The following is an 11,575-nucleotide window of genomic DNA, read 5'->3' as shown; positions in this document are numbered from 1 at the left end:
GTCGGAACCTCTGCACCCCCTACTGCTACGCCCCTGGACTCTGCTGCATACACCAACCCCTCCACTTCTGGCCTAAGAAATATTCAGGTGTACTGCAAAGTAATGGAATCCATTATTACAACACAGAAGCTCACACATTGACACGTACAATTGCTTTACACCGGACATTACCAGAATGCAGAGAAAAAAAAGATTTTACCAAACATTGGGTGAATTGCGAAATGACTAAGGCTGTTACCGCGTGGACAACTGAAATTACTAACACAAATGAGATGTGCACAAAAGACTTGCCACATGAGAAGGGTCAAAAACATTTTCATGGACGACGCTCCTTCCACCAGGTAGACGTTTTATGTCAATCGGCACACACACAAACAGACTGAAAACCAGCTTTTTCCCGTCCGCCATAAACTTGTGGAACTCTGAATCTTCTCTGAAATAATGAACACTGTGTACACATTTTTGAAATATTTGAATACCTGGTATAATTCCTCTATTTCTACCTTTGTTACTGTCACTATGTTCCCTATATGCACTGTGGGGCTGTCAGGAAAAGTAATGCTGTTGTGTTATACAATGACAATAAAGTGCTTGAATCTCCAGCCTGGAGCTGTCGGTAACTAACTGCCATTCAGAAGGTTCTAGAAGGGTGGAAACAGAGCAGAGAAAGGGGGAAAACTAATGAAACTATTCAGGGAAATAAAAAAGTACTGTATTTTTTGGACTATAAGACTTTGGACTATAAGCCCCTCCCCCACCTGTAAGGCATACATCTGCAGTAAGAGGACACTGAGAGCCCCCCTCCCCCTCCTGTAAGGCATATATCTGCACTAAGTGGGCATGGAGAACACCCCTCCCCCCCACCTGTAAGGCATACATCTGCAGTAAGTGGGCACTGAGAGCCCCTCCCCCACCTGTAGGGCATACATCTGCAGTAAGAGGGCACTGAGAACCCCTCCCCCCACCTGTAAGGCATACATCTGCAGTAAGTGGGCATGGAGAACACCCCTCCCCCCCACCTGTAGAGCATACATCTGTGGTAAGTGGGCACTGAGAGCCCCTCCCCCACCTGTAGGGCATACATCTGCAGTAAGTGGGCACTGAGAGCCTCTCCCCCCCACCTGTAGGGCATACATCTGTGGTAAGTGGGCACTGAGAGCCCCTCCCCCACCTGTAGGGCATACATCTGTGGTAAGTGGGCACTGAGAGCCCCTCCCCCACCTGTAAGGCATACATCTGCAGTAAGTGGGCACTGAGAGCCTCTCCCCCCCCACCTGTAGAGCATACATCTGTGGTAAGTGGGCACTGAGAGCCCCTCCCGCCCACCTGTAGGGCATACATCTGCAGTAAGTGGGCACTGAGAGCCTCTCCCCCCCACCTGTAGAGCATACATCTGTGGTAAGTGGGCACTGAGAGCCCCTCCCCCCCACCTGTAGGGCATACATCTGTGGTAAGTGGGCACTGAGAGCCCCTCCCCCACCTGTAGGGCATACATCTGCAGTAAGTGGGCACTGAGAGCACCTCCCCCCTCCTGTAGGGCATACATCTGCAGTAAGTGGGCACTGAGAGCCCCTCCCCCCACCTGTAGGGCATACATCTGCAGTAAGTGGGCACTGAGAGCCCCTCCCCCCTCCTGTAGGGCATACATCTGCAGTAAGTGGGCACTGATAGCCCCTCCCCCCACCTGTAGGGCATACATCTGCAGTAAGTGGGCACTGAGAGCCCCTCCCCCCTCCTGTAGGGCATACATCTGCAGTAAGTGGGCACTGAGAGCCCCTCCCCCCACCTGTAGGGCATACATCTGCAGTAAGTGGGCACTGAGAGCCCCTCCCCCACCTCTAGGGCATACATCTGCAGTAAGTGGGCACTGAGAGCCCCTCCCCCCACCTGTAGGGCATACATCTGCAGTAAGTGGGCACTGAGAGCCCCTCCCCCCACCTGTAGGGCATACATCTGCAGTAAGTGGGCACTGAGAGCCCCTCCCCCACCTGTAGGGCATACATCTGCAGTAAGTGGGCACTGAGAGCCCCTCCCCCACCTGCAAGGCATACATCTGCAGTAAGTGGGCACTGAGAGCCCCTCCCCCACCTGCAAGGCATACATCTGTGGTAAGTGGGCACTGAGAGCCCCTCCCCCCACCTGTAGGGCATACATCTGCAGTAAGTGGGCACTGAGAGCCTCTCCCCCCCACCTGTAGGGCATACATCTGCAGTAAGTGGGCACTGAGAGCCCCTCCCCCACCTGTAGGGCATACATCTGCAGTAAGTGGGCACTGAGAGCCCCTCCCCCACCTGCAAGGCATACATCTGCAGTAAGTGGGCACTGAGAGCCCCTCCCCCACCTGCAAGGCATACATCTGTGGTAAGTGGGCACTGAGAGCCCCTCCCCCCACCTGTAGGGCATACATCTGCAGTAAGTGGGCACTGAGAGCCTCTCCCCCCCACCTGTAGGGCATACATCTGCAGTAAGTGGGCACTGAGAGCCCCTCCCCCACCTGTAGGGCATACATCTGCAGTAAGTGGGCACTGAGAGCCCCTCCCCCACCTGCAAGGCATACATCTGCAGTAAGTGGGCACTGAGAGCCCCTCCCCCACCTGCAAGGCATACATCTGCGGTAAGTGGGCACTGAGAGCCCCTCCCCCCACCTGTAGGGCATACATCTGCAGTAAGTGGGCACTGAGAGCCTCTCCCCCCCACCTGTAGGGCAAACATCTGTGGTAAGTGGGCACTGAGAGCCCCTCCCCCCACCTGTAGGGCATACATCTGCAGTAAGTGGGCACTGAGAGCCCCTCCCCCACCTGTAGGGCATACATCTGCAGTAAGTGGGCACTGAGAGCCCCTCCCCCACCTGTAGGGCATACATCTGCAGTAAGTGGGCACTGAGAGCCCCTCCCCCACCTGCAAGGCATACATCTGCAGTAAGTGGGCACTGAGAGCCCCTCCCCCACCTGTAGGGCATACATCTGTGGTAAGTGGGCACTGAGAGCCCCTCCCCCACCTGTAGGGCATACATCTGCAGTAAGTGGGCACTGAGAGAGCCCCTCCCCCCCACCTGTAGGGCATACATCTGTGGTAAGTGGGCACTGAGAGCCCCTCCCCCCACCTGTAAGGCATACATCTGCAGTAAGTGGGCACTGAGAGCCCCTCCCCCACCTGTAGGGCATACATCTGCAGTAAGTGGGCACAGAGAGCCCCTCCCCCCACCTGTAGGGCATACATCTGCAGTAAGTGGGCACTTGGGCAGCACAGTGGCGTAGTGGTTAGCTCTCTCGCCTTGCAGCGCTGGGTCCCTGGTTCGAATTCCAGCCAGGGCACTATCTGCAAAGAGTTTGTATGTTCTCTCCGTGTCTGCGTGGGTTTCCTCCGGGCACTCCGGTTTCCTCCCACATTCCAAAAACATACGGATAAGTTAATTGGCTCCCCGTAAAATTGGCCCTAGACTACAGTACTTACACTACATAATATAGACATATGGCAATGGTAGGGATTAGATTGTGAGCTCCTTTGAGGGACAGTTAGTGACAATATATATATATATACACACTGTACAGCGCTGCGTAATATGTCGGCGCTATATAAATACTAAATAATAATAATAATAATAATAACTGAGAGTTTGGTCAGTCAATTGAGAAATAATATCAATTACTACTGGATTGCGAATCAAACATTTGTACTCCGTAAACAAATATTCATTTTCTGCTCTTTCATCGCGAGTGATCGTGTTGCGATCTTTAATTAAATAGATAAGAGGTAATCAGAAAAAAAAGCATTAATTTCCCTCTAGAAACAAACAAAAGTGAAACGTTTCGGGTGATTGAATATCAAGAAATCTGATTACGTATTGTCTGTGTGTTGTGCGCGCAGGTCCGCAGGAGGGAGAAAGGGGGCGCTCTTGTGAGGAGGGCTGCGGAGGGGTGGTGAGAGAGGGAGGGCTGCGGAGGGGTGGTGAGAGAGGGAGGGCTGCGGAGGGGTGGTGAGAGAGGGAGGGCTGCAGAGGGGTGGTGAGAGAGGGAGGGCTGCGGAGGGGTGGTGAGAGAGGGGGGGCTGCGGAGGGGTGGTGAGAGAGGGAGGGCTGCGGAGGGGTGGTGAGAGAGGGAGGGCTGCAGAGGGGTGGTGAGAGAGGGAGGGCTGCGGAGGGGTGGTGAGAGAGGGGGGGCTGCGGAGGGGTGGTGAGAGAGGGAGGGCTGCGGAGGGGTGGTGAGAGAGGGAGGGCTGCAGAGGGGTGGTGAGAGAGGGAGGGCTGCAGAGGGGTGGTGAGAGAGGGAGGGCTGCGGAGGGGTGGTGAGAGAGGGAGGGCTGCAGAGGGGTGGTGAGAGAGGGGGGGCTGCGGAGGGGTGGTGAGAGAGGGAGGGCTGCGGAGGGGTGGTGAGAGAGGGAGGGCTGCGGAGGGGTGGTGAGAGAGGGAGGGCTGCAGAGGGGTGGTGAGAGAGGGAGGGCTGCAGAGGGGTGGTGAGAGAGGGAGGGCTGCGGAGGGGTGGCAGGAGGGGGAGGGGCGGCTGGGGGGAGGTGGCTAACAGAGTATAGTAAGCTATGACATTACTTAACTTTCAGCAGCACACAGAAATTCTGAAGACTGCCCAGTGGAGGTGTTAAAGGGTACCTGGGCTGAACCTTTTAACAAAAAGTTATTATGTTGGGTGTTCCTATAACTTATTGCAAGCACTTACAGCTATGTGTGGGCTCCAAGGTCAGGTGACACCTGTGGGCGTGAACAAGTGCCTATGCAGCAGGCATGCTCCAGTTCAGAAACAGAGCATGCCCAGTAAAAGGAATCGCTAATACATGAAAGTGGATGTGCTGGAGGGCTTCCTATTACTAGGAACACATGGATCATGGAGCAGCACCAATCACCAGCTCTCAGCAGTACTCACAGTGACCAGACAAATAACATTTACATTGCACTTTTATCCTGGTGGACTCAAAGCCCAGAGCTGCAGCCACTCTATAGGCAGTGGCAATGTTAGGCCAGAGCTGCAGCCACTAGGGGGCGCTCTATAGGCAGTAGCAGTGTTAGGCCAGAGCTGCAGCCACTCTATAAGCAGTAGCAGTGTTAGGCCAGAGCTGCAGCCACTAGGGGGCGCTCTATAGGCAGTAGCAGTGTTAGGCCAGATTTGCAGCCACTAGGGGGCGCCCTATAGGCAGTAGCAGTGTTAGGCTAGAGCTGCAGCCACTAGGAGGAGCTCTATAGGCAGTAGCAGTGTTAGGCCAGAGCTGCAGCCACTAGGGGGTGCTCTATAGGCAGTAGCAGTGTTAGGCCAGAGCTGCAGCCACTAGGGGGCGCTCTATAGGCAGTAGCAGTGTTAGGCCAGAGCTGCAGCCACTAGGGAGTGCTCTATAGGCAGTAGCAGTGTTAGGCCAGAGCTGCAGCCACTAGGGGGTGCTCTATAGGCAGTAGCAGTGTTAGGCCAGAGCTGCAGCCACTAGGGGGCGCTCTATAGGCAGTAGCAGTGTTAGGCCAGAGCTGCAGCCAATAGGGGTGCTCTATAGGCAGTAGCAGTGTTAGGCCAGAGCTGCAGCCACTAGAATGCGCTCTATAGGCAGTAGCAGTGTTAGCAGTGGCGTAGCTACAAACCTCTGGGCCCCGATGCGGAATCTGGATGTGGGCCCCCCCCCCACGGCAACAGCCCCCCCTCCCCCGGCAACACCCGACGCACACACATATCCGAATCCCTATAGCCAGCTATAGGTCCCCCCAGTATAGGTAGCCAGGCATAGGTACGCCAGTATAGTTGCCCCCGGTATAGGTTAGCCAGGTAGGTGCCTCCAGCATAGGTAGCCAGTATAGTTGCCCCCAGTATAGGTTAGATAGGCAGGCGCCGCCAGTACAGGTTAGCTAGGTGGGTGCCTCTAATATAGGTAGCCAGAATAGTTGCCCCCAGCATAGGTTAGATAGGTAGGTGCCCCCAGTATAGGTTAGTTAGGTAGGTGCCTCCAATATAGGTAGCCAGTATAGTTGCCACCTGTATAGGCTAGCTAGGTGCCCCGAATACAGGTTAGACAATTAAGTGCCCCCAGGTTAGATAGGTAGGTGCCCCCCAGTATAGGTTAGATTAGGTAGCTGCCCCCCAGTATAGGTTAGATGAGGTAGGTGCCCCCCAGGATAGGTTAGGTAGCTGCCCCCCAGGATAGATTAGGTAGCTTTCCCCCAGGATAGGTTAGAGTAGGTAGCTGCCCCCCGGATAGGTTAGAGTAGGTAGCTGCCCCCCAGGATAGGTTAGGTAGGTAGCTGGCCCCCCAGGATAGGTTAGGTAGGTAGCTGGCCCCCCCAGGATAGGTTAGGTAGGTAGCTGGCCCTCCAGGATAGGTTAAGTAGGTAGCTGCCCCCCAGGATAGGTTAGGTAGCTGCCCCCCCAGGATAGGTTAGGTAGCCGCCCCCCCCAGGATAGGTTAGGTAGGTAGCTGGCCCCCCAGGATAGGTTAGGTAGGTAGCTGGCCCCCCAGGATAGGTTAGGTAGGTAGCTGGCCCCCCAGGATAGGTTAGGTAGGTAGCTGGCCCCCCAGGATAGGTTAGGTAGGTAGCTGCCCCCCAGGATAGGTTAGGTAGGTAGCTGCCCCCCAGGATAGGTTAGGTAGGTAGCTGGCCCCCCAGGATAGGTTAGGTAGGTAGCTGGCCCCCCAGGATAGGTTAGGTAGGTAGCTGGCCCCCCAGGATAGGTTAGGTAGGTAGCTGGCCCCCCAGGATAGGTTAGGTAGGTAGCTGCCCCCCCAGGATAGGTTAGGTAGGTAGCTTAGGTAGGTAGCTGGCCCCCAGGATAGGTTAGGTAGGTAGCTGGCCCCCCAGGATAGGTTAGGTAGGTAGCTGGCCCCCCAGGGTAGGTTAGGTAGGTAGCTGCCCCCCAGGATAGGTTAGGTAGGTAGCTGGCCCCCAGGATAGGTTAGGTAGGTAGCTGGCCCCCCAGGATAGGTTAGGTAGGTAGCTGGCCCCCAGGATAGGTTAGGTAGGTAGCTGGCCCCCCAGGATAGGTTAGGTAGGTAGCTGGCCCCCCAGGATAGGTTAGGTAGGTAGCTGGCCCCCCAGGATAGGTTAGGTAGGTAGCTGGCCCCCCAGGATAGGTTAGGTAGGTAGCTGGCCCCCCAGGATAGGTTAGGTAGGTAGCTGGCCCCCCAGGATAGGTTAGGTAGGTAGCTGGCCCCCCAGGGTAGGTTAGGTAGGTAGCTGCCCCCCAGGATAGGTTAGGTAGGTAGCTGGCCCCCCAGGGTAGGTTAGGTAGGTAGGTAGGTCGCTAGCTGCCCTCTCCCTCCCTTCCTCTCCCCCTCAGATGCAGAGTGCGCAGCGCACGGAAGCGCTGTAGGCGGAACTCACCTCCGTCCCTGCGCCGCTGGTCTCCTCCCGCTCTGTATAGATGTTGTTACACACTGCTTCCTGTTTAGCCGGAAGCAGTGTGTAACAGCAGATCTATGCAGAGCGGGAGGAGACCAGCGGCGCTTGGAACGCAGGCAGGTGAGTTCTGCCTACAGCGCTTCCGTGCGCCGCGCACTCTGCATCTGAGGGAGGGGGGGGGGGCCCGGGGAGAGGTCGGGCTGCCCTCCCCACGGCTGCAGCTCCCCCCTCCCAATAACGCACGCAGGGATCTCCGAGTCCAAACGGACATGGGCCCCCCGGGCCCCTCCCCCGCCTCTTCAGGAGCCGGGCCCGGTCGCCGAGGCGACCGTTGCGACCACAGGCCCTACGCCCCTGAGTGTTAGGCAGGAGCTGCAGCCACTAGGGAGTGCTCTATAGGCAGTAGCAGTGTTAGGCCAGAGCTGCAGCCACTAGGGGGTGCTCTATAGGCAGTAGCAGTGTTAGGCCAGAGCTGCAGCCACTAGGGGGCGCTCTATAGGCAGTAGCAGTGTTAGGCCAGAGCTGCAGCCACTAGGGTGCACTATAGGCAGTAGCAGTGTTAGGCCGGAGCTGTAGCCACCAGGGGGCGCTCTATAGGCAGTAGCAGTGTTAGGCCGGAGCTGTAGCCACTAGGGGGCGCTCTATAGGCAGTAGCAGTGTTAGGCCGGAGCTGCAGCCACTAGGACGCGCTCTATACGCAGTAGCAGGGTTAGGCCAGAGCTGCAGCCCCTAGGGGGCGCTCTATAAGCAGTAGCAGTGTTAGGCCAGAGCTGCAGCCACTAGGGAGCGCTCTATAGGCAGTAGCAGTGTTAGGCCAGAGCTGCAGCCACTAGTGGGTGCTCTATAAGCAGTAGCAGTGTTAGGCCAGAGCTGCAGCCACTAGGGGGCGCTCTATAGGCAGTAGCAGTGTTAGGCCAGAGCTGCAGCCACTAGGGGGCACACTCTATATAGGCAGTAGCAGTGTTAGGCCAGAGCTGCAGCCACTAGGGGGTGCTCTATAGGCAGTAGCAGTGTTAGGCCAGAGCTGCAGCCACAGGGGGCGCTCTATAGGCAGTAGCAGTGTTAGGTCAGAGCTGCAGCCACTAGGGGGAGCTCTATAGGCAGTAGCAGTGTTAGGCCAGAGCTGCAGCCACTAGGGACCGCTCTATAGGCAGTAGCAGTGTTAGGCCAGAGCTGCAGCCACTAGGGATGCTCTATAGGCAGTAGCAGTGTTAGGGCAGAGCTGCAGCCACTAGGGGCGCTCTATAGACAGTAGCAGTGTTAGGCCAGAGCTGCAGCCACTAGGGGTGCTCTATAGGCAGTAGCGCTGCAGCCACTAGGGGGAGCTCTATAGGCAGTAGCAGTGTTAGGTCAGAGCTGCAGCCACTAGGGGGTGCTCTATAGGGAGTAGGAGTGTTAGGCCAGAGCTGCAGCCACTAGGGGTGCTCTATAGGCAGTAGCAGTGTTAGGCCAGAGCTGCAGCCACTAGGGGGCGCTCTATAGGCAGTAGCAGTGTTAGGCCAGAGCTGCAGCCACCAGGGGGGGCTCTATAGGCAGTAGCAGTGCTAGGCCGGAGCTGCAGCCACTAGGGGGTGCTCTATAGGCAGTAGCAGTGTTAGGCCAGAGCTGCAGCCACTAGGGGGCGCTCTATAGGCAGTAGCAGTGTTAGGCCAGAGCTGCAGCTACTAGGGGTGCTCAATAGGCAGTAGCAATGTTAGGCCAGAGCTGCAGCCACTAGGGGGTGCTCTATAGGGAGTAGCAGTGTTAGGCCAGAGCTGCAGCCACTAGGGGGGGCTCTATAGGCAGTAGCAGTGTTAGGCCAGAGCTGCAGCCACTAGTGGGCGCTCTATAGGCAGTAGCAGTGTTAGGCCAGAGCTGCAGCCAGTAGGGGGCGCTCTATAGGCAGTAGCAGTGTTAGGCCAGAGCTGCAGCCACTAGGGGGCGCTCTATAGGCAGTAGCAGTGTTAGGCCGGAGCTGCAGCCACTAGGGGGTGCTCTATAGGGAGTAGCAGTGTTAGGCCAGAGCTGCAGCCACTAGGGGGGGCTCTATAGGCAGTAGCAGTGTTAGGTCAGAGCTGCAGCCACTAGGGGGTGCTCTATAGGGAGTAGCAGTGTTAGGTCAGAGCTGCAGCCACTAGGGGGAGCTCTATAGGGAGTAGCAGTGTTAGGCCAGGGCTGCAGCCACTAGGGGGTACTCTATAGGCAGTAACAGTGTTAGGACAGAGCTGCAGCCACTAGGGGGCGCTCTATAGGCAGTAGCAGTGTTAGGACAGAGCTGCAGCCACTAGGGGGCGCGCTATAGGCAGTAGCAGAGTTAGGAAGTCTTGCCCAAGGTCTCCGCATTGAAAAGGTGTGGAATTACTGAACTGGAAGAACCAAGGTTCAAACCCAGGTCTTGTGTGTCAGAGGCAGAGCCCTTAACCATTACACTATCCAGCCGGTGGTGAAACAACCTCTTGCGCTGTTTGTTCTTAAATGTACCATGAAGTAAGAGGGGTATGGAGGCTGCTTAATTTCCTCAAAACAATGCCAGTTGCCTGGCAGTCCTGCTGATCTCTCTGGCTGCAGTAGTATCTGAATCACACCCCTGGAACAAGCATGCAGCTAATCTAGTCACACTTCAGTCAGAGCCAGGGGCACCCAGCATACAAGTGAGGTGCACCCCCACATTGGGCCTCGCTTTTGGGGGGGACCTCACTTTCTGCTGGCGGCCTCCCCTGTTCCATCGGCGACCCTCTCACCATGCTCTCCCCGCTTTGCATCCTGTCGTCATAGTTACCAGGCGGCGTCTCTCATGACGTCAGAGTAATCATGGCGGTAGGAGTGAAGCCCTAGCTCCACCCACATCATGTCATGGTCACACATATTTTTTCACTGTGGCGCTTTCTTCAGTAGCGGGTCGTGCCACTTTTCTTGGGTGGGGGTGCCTCAACTTATGGGCTGCCTTATGCAGATGCAGCTGTCCCTGGAAACATAGCGGTCTGCAGAGGGTTAATTAGCTGTCATGTGTTGCGCTGTATGGCCACACCCCCTCATCCCACTTCCTGCCAGGTATATAGCTGCTGAACGGTGTGCAAGTCGGCCATTTCTTAATATTGAACTTTTCCTTTTAACACCTGAAAGTACTACAAATATTCTGTAACAAAAATACAGCAAATAAATAACAGCGTGTTCTTCCAAAGGTGAGATCATTGATGAGATTATTTATGTCAGCCAATCACACTGACGGCAGCACCTGTGAGCGTGAAAAAGACCGCGGCCGCCTCAATCATCGGCGTGTCAAAGTTCGCTTACTGGAGGGGGGGGGGGGGCATAACTGGAGCGATACAGGTTCTCTTCATAAATAATTCCCGCTCTGACATGAGTATAGCTGTTATTTTGTGTGCGGCCGTCCCGGGCTGAGGGGCCCGCGGGGCGTACCTGAAACTCGCAGCTCCTGCTGGCCGTCCCGGGCTGAGGGGCCCGCGGGGCGTACCTGAAACTCGCAGCTCCTGCTGGCCGTCCCGGGCTGAGGGGCCCGCGGGGCGTACCTGAAACTCGCAGCTCCTGCTGGCCGTCCCGGGCTGAGGGGCCCGCGGGGCGTACCTGAAACTCGCAGCTCCTGCTGGCCGTCCCGGGCTGAAGGGCCCGCGGGGCGTACCTGAAACTCGCAGCTCCTGCTGGCCGTCCCGGGCTGAGGGGCCCGCGGGGCGTACCTGAAACTCGCAGCTTCTGCTGGCCGTCCCGGGCTGAGGGGCCCGCGGGGCGTACCTGAAACTCACAGCTTCTGCTCAGACCATAAATAAGTGATAGGTGCTGCTTGTGTGTTTATTAATATGGAAAACTGAGAGAATCTTTCCCCCTGGAGGTATTATTCCTGCGCGGCGAGTTCATCTACTGTGCGAACGCGTCACGCCCAGGACCGCATGTTACGGGGTTACTGCAGGTGACAGGCACTCCGGAGTCTTCATACATGTTCTGGGGTTACTGCAGGTGACAGGCACGCCGGAGTCTTCATACATGTTCTGGGGTTACTGCAGGTGACAGGCACGCCGGAGTCTTCATACATGTTCAGGGGTTACTGCAGGTGACAGGCACTCCGGAGTCTTCATACATGTTCTGGGGTTACTGCAGGTGACAGGCACGCCGGAGTCTTCATACATGTTACGGGGTTACTGCAGGTGACAGGCACTCCGGAGTCTTCATACATGTTCTGGGGTTACTGCAGGTGACAGGCACTCCGGAGTCTTCATACATGTTCTGGGGTTACTGCAGGTGACAGGCACGCCGGAG

This window comes from Hyperolius riggenbachi, chromosome 9 (genome assembly GCF_040937935.1).
Source record: "Hyperolius riggenbachi isolate aHypRig1 chromosome 9, aHypRig1.pri, whole genome shotgun sequence".
NCBI classification, from domain to species: Eukaryota; Metazoa; Chordata; class Amphibia; order Anura; family Hyperoliidae; genus Hyperolius; species Hyperolius riggenbachi.
The sequence above is the reverse complement of the archived record's forward strand: the minus strand, read 5'-3'. Positions refer to the sequence as shown.